Below are 6,000 nucleotides of genomic sequence, written 5' to 3'. Positions count from 1 at the left end.
ACATAGTTTGCTGAATGTTTCAGGTTACCATCGTGGGATTTGTCACACCACCCACCACACATCGAACATAATTTTTCCTAAAAATAAATCGAGTATTAACAAAGTTTGATTTTAAATGATATTTCATTTAAAAGACAGAGAATACTTTAAAATCATGATAGAGTAGAATACCATTCCCTAATTCCCGCTTCAATATCATATCATTCTTTAATTTCCTATTACCCACATTTTCATTTTTCATTTCATTAGTAGAAACTAATTATCTTATAATGTTTTTTAATGTCTCTTTTATTTTTTTAGGTATTAAGATTTAATTAATAATCGTTAAAACTTAATTTTCATTTTATTTTGTTTCAGGATATGATTAATTCCAATTCATTTGTAAAAAGAAACTTGATTTCGATGCATTCATTGCATCTTTGCTAATCGAAACTAATCTTTTTATTTTTTGTTTAAGGTTCGTTTCAGTATTTTTTTCAATGGGTACCGGATAGATTCTTTCTTTGCGAAAAAAAATCTACTTCAGGGATGCGACCCTGCCCATGCGAACCTTGATTCTATTTTACTTCCGAAGATAGAATCATGTCCTTACCTAAAATTCCACTCACACCAAACGATCCTATTTTTTAATATTTTGTTGGCAGGATGAATTATGGAGACGATGCGAAATTCTTTTCAAGAAGTGGTAATAGGGGGACCAGAAGTGGCCTGAGTTATTGTAAACGGTAGTATTGCATCGCACTAGTGAGAAAAATCATTGTTAATGCATTTTCGTATTTTTACAAGTATTATGGATTAGTCCAAAATACACTATAATTAATAATATACTTTAGGTGGATTGGAAATTATTAAATATAAAATATTTGTAACACTTATAATCCCGGTATGTGTGCATATATTGAAAATTATACTATGGTGTGTTACTTTTCAGTAAAATCACCGATGTTACTTCAATTCTATTCAGATGCACTCATCGTTATTAATTTTGTTATTTAATATTCAAACTTTTCTCTGTATTCTCGATAATTAATGTAAGATTTTTTGGATATAACTTATAGGGTGGGGCCTAAGAATGAGGTTTTCTTAAAAACCGTTCTCTGTTAGATCATTTTCTTCCATTTCAATTTTATTCGGATGTAAAAAGTTTCACTTTAAAAGGCCCACTTTTCCTCTTCTTCCCTCCCCCTTTGTTTTAATGTATAATTTTTATCTGTTTATTCTTCTCGCCTTAACATCGCACGCACGTGATTATTATTTTTAATGTATTTTCTTTATTCATAGGTTCCATGGAACAATCCATAATTGCTTACTTTTGTATTATTTTACTTTATATTATGTAGATTGAAAATTATTATCTATAAAATATTTATTAATTGTAATCTCCGTATGTGTGTGCATTTATTGAAATTATATTGAAGTGTGTTAGTTTTTAATTAAAATCATCGATGTTACTCAAATTATTTTCAGATGCAATCCACGTTTTATGTTGGTGTTTAATATTCAAACTTTTCTCTTTTTATTCTCGATAATTATTGTAAGGTTTCTTGGATGTAACTCTTAGGGTAGGGCCTCTCTAAGTTATGACTGCGCAGGAGCGGTTAAATAATTACATAAAAATACGAAAAATGCTAAAATAAGAGCGGTATATTTATAAATTTTATTTATTAGATCCATTATTCACTTTATACACATGCGCAACGTTCGGAAAGTCATATAAGCTACTTTCGATAGAAAAACTTTTTTATGTGACAACGAATCACTCTAACAGAAGATTTCAAAGAGGATGGTACATAGATCATATATTTCGAACTTTTAAACAACAATAGACATTTCTATCGTATAATTAACAATTATTGAACAATTAAAAGAAACCTCGGTGGAGATATCCTAATATTATATAATTGCAAGGTAGGAATTTTTTTATGAATGATTATAAGGACATTGTTCGTTTACTGCGCTTATAGTTCATATTTTTGTCAGATCTGTCGTTGATATCACCAATGTTTTGAATAAATGGTTATTATAAACAGCATTAGAATTTGTTTTATCGATTGCAAGATTAAATGTGTAGTTATCCTACTTACCTACTGTCGGATGGTAATCTCGAATTTAAGACTATTGCCATCAGTTAATAATCCTCACATACTTATAATACATTTTTTGTTACCATCTGATCTATTCTAAAAAAATGATATTCGGTGTAATTTTTTTAACAAGTTATTAATTAATTATTTATTAATTTATATACATTGATTATTAATTTTTGTAATTTTTATTAATTTTCATTTTTTCAATGTAATTTCATTTTTCATTAGTATTAAATTAAATTGTTTTAATCTTTGTCGATAGAGAAACATGAATAAATAATTAACGGAGATACATCGTTATATGATAGTAGTATTATTTTGAAATCTTAAATTTCATGACTAATTGTAAGATTCAGACAACAAATTATCTACATAAGATCAATGGGAGATATAAATAAATTTCCAAATCTTGTATGTTTTTGGAAATGTTTTAGGAAAGTTATTCCGTAACATTAAAGTCCCTCTCATCTCTCTCTCCCTCTCTCTCTCTTTCTTTTGAAAGAGAGAGCCCCACGTTTGCTTTAAAAAGCTATTAAAAATTCAAATAAATGCCATGTTTCTTATAAAAAAGTGACTTGACCGTCATTCATTTTATAATCGAATTTAGAAAGTTACGTTGTACCTATTTACATCTTGAATATATTTCGAGTTAATTATATTTTAACAGCAGAACGTTGGATAGATACACGCTTACAATTAACTGTAAATTATGCCAAACTGAGTCGGTATAAAGCTTTCCGTTCGAGTTTAAATCGGAGTAAATTATCACGGGATTTTAGGAGAATCAAGAGAATTTGTAACATGCATTCAAATCAAAATCAATTCGTCTTTTGTACTAATATAACGTGTAGGATGTTTTAGATAGCGTTCAAACTTCGTATTGAAAAGTTAAACCATTTAGTATTAAAATATAAACTTTGTGATTCTCTCTCTAGTTAACAACAGGAAAGCGTTTATTTTATTCTTATCAGTGATAATAATGAGATATCGATCACAAATCGGTTCTTTGTTTCATATATTTTCATTGTGGTAGAATATGCAGCAGTACTGTGAGGACAATATGTAATTACGGGGTATGTCAATCGATGTGACAACGCTATGTAAGCTATTTGATAATTACAGTTGACCGATAACAATCGTTTCGACGAATTGAATGGATGAATAGATATAGTTAAATGATTCAAAGCAAGCCGAGCAAAAATGAATTGCTCTAAAAATGTCAGTTTCTTTTTACATTGTATTTGGCATCGTCACTTTTAGAAATACCCATCTCGTTTATTTTCTTATTTGTTCATTTTTTTTTCCTTTTTTATATAGATTGACCATCAGTTCTTTCCTTTTCCGTTGAAACGATCCTCTTATTTGTCACTTGGAAGCGTCGCGTCGTTTAAGTCCGTCCAGTCGTCAAACGAGTGCTGAATCCAGCTGCGTTTTTGAGCTGCTCTAGAAACAGTCCTTATACGATCTTAAAAACTTGATCGAAGAATTGCTGTAAGGTCAATAGCCGTTCTCGCGTATGTAATCTTCTCGGAAAAATTTCAAAAGAATATTTTATTCTAATCAATTCTTTTACTTTTTTTTTTTTTTTTTTTTTTGATTTCTTTCGTTATTTATTTTTAAACAATTTCTACAATAAAAAATACAATGTGTCATGTAACGTAATAGTTAAAAAGAGATTTATATAAAAATAGATTAAACGTAAATTAAAATGTTAGATAATATTTGTTGCACGAAATTATATTTTATCATTTTTAATATACAATTTTTAGAATCTCTGGAAATATCTAATATTGTTTATAGAATTAGACAAGTTTCGATATCTCGTCAATGGTTGCGTGGTTGCTTCTGCCATCTATAAGTAAAAACCTCTTTCGTAAGAGTTCTTACGATAGACAATATATCGATATAAATAATAAATTGAATATATAACGTGAATAGAAAAAAAGGCTATCTTATTGATAGATGGCAATTTTGAATATAATTATATACTAATCGAAATATGGCATCAATATTAATTTTCCGAATTAATTAATTTGAACGAATCTAATCGCGCCGAATAATATTTCATCTATCATTGTTCTGTATAATAAACGTATCGAAAATAATATCATATCAAATGAAGGAAAATGATTCTGCAGGAAAAATAAAAAAAAGCTAAACAAGAAATGAAATATATATTGAATCATGGTAGATAAATTTATTTTCTAGATAAATCACCTATTTCGTATCATAATTATCGGTCTATCGGGGTGTATAATACGTGCTATGAACGGTCCGTTGAACACAGTTCAGCTTTAATTACTGGCCCTGATAATTATGAATGGAAAGACCACGGCGAATTGTGTTGCACGTTCGCTCGACATAAACTTCGCTACACTTTGCATTATGAGGCGATGTTTGGGGGCGCGCAAACCGTGTTTCTTTGTCGAGAAGGATTTGAATCGACGTGCGTTCTCGTTAACAAAAGCGTTTGCATATGCACGCGTAGTAGGAGCATTATTATCCTCATTGACAGGCCAGCGTGAATTGGAAACCGGATTTTAATCCGGCGTGACGCTCTGACGAGACGCTGACACGAGAATTCGTTCGAACAATTCGCGTGGCAGGAGGAACCCTTTGCGTGATTATAAAAGCTTGAAAATTAGCATAAGCGCCACCGTAGACGTTTCGAATGTATACGTCGTATACGGTTGATAGATACAGAATGTTACGTATAGATGATATATATACGTATATATATATATATATATATATATATGATATATACATTTGAGAGAACACATCTATGTATATACGTATATATGAGCTCAGTATTCTGAAATAAGAATCGTGCGAAAGTTTTGATGGACGTCTCTTGTAAGTCGATTCTTTGCTAATACCAGATTTAAACGGCACGCACATCGCACCCTTCGTAACGCGTCACATCGATTTCGAATGTTCGTTCATTGCTTTTAAGTTGGACGGAAGTTAAAGATAAAAGTATATTCACGCGATTGTATAGTTCTCTAGGTTGGAAGCTATCCGGCCTTGACGGGAGCCACGCAGTCTGGAGTGATCATCTATAGATAGGATGTAACGATGAACGGTAAGAAATCTTTAGTAGGGTGAGAGAAAGGGAGAGGTAAGAATGAGAAGAGTAATAAAAAGTTGTTATGGGTTGTGCAATTATCATCGATATAGACTAGGAAGAAGACAACAAAAATAAGAGATAAAGAAAGAAAGAAAGAGAGAGATAGAAAAGAAAAGAACAGACGTCTCGTCGAATAGGTCGAACATAGCTCAACCGGTCGGTCCAGATGGTGCCAGAAGGAGGTTTAAGTCCCGTACAGTTTGCTGGAGCACGCACAGAGTTGCTACTGTGAGCCTCGATACGATCGTAATTCCGCCTTAATTCCGATTTATCGTGGCGCGCCGGATAGGAACGTATGGCACTCGTGCCTTTTTTTCCGAGACGCAAGTAATAGCGTCGAAGGTGCGCCGGTCACGTTCGTTATATCAATGGGACGTTCTACGTTTCGCCAAAAGAATCGTGACATCCGGCAACGGTTAGGGATACCGCGAACTCGCGACTTCTTCACGAGCTACAGAAGAAGAAAATGCAAGAGCAAACGCCTTTTGTGCAGTCACTCCCAAGGACATCCGTTTTAATCTTCCTTTTTTCTTTTTATTCCTCCGCCTCCTCTTCTTTATTATTCTTATTCTTCTTTTTATATTACCTTTTCTTCATCGTTTTGCTTCTTTTCGATTGATGATCCCCTTCTTAGTCGTCATAAGATTATAACAAGCTTGCAGGGATCATATGAGATTTTACAAAATACCACGAATCAGAGAATCAGAGTAATATTTCATTTGGTAAAAGTGTGTTATTATATTAGTTATACAAGTTATGTAAAATTTATTACGAACTTTAAAT

Source organism: Polistes canadensis, unplaced genomic scaffold (assembly GCF_001313835.1).
Source record: "Polistes canadensis isolate GaletaPanama2010 unplaced genomic scaffold, ASM131383v1 scaffold_18, whole genome shotgun sequence".
Lineage (NCBI taxonomy): Eukaryota > Metazoa > Arthropoda > Insecta > Hymenoptera > Vespidae > Polistes > Polistes canadensis.
This window is presented reverse-complemented; position numbering follows the sequence as displayed.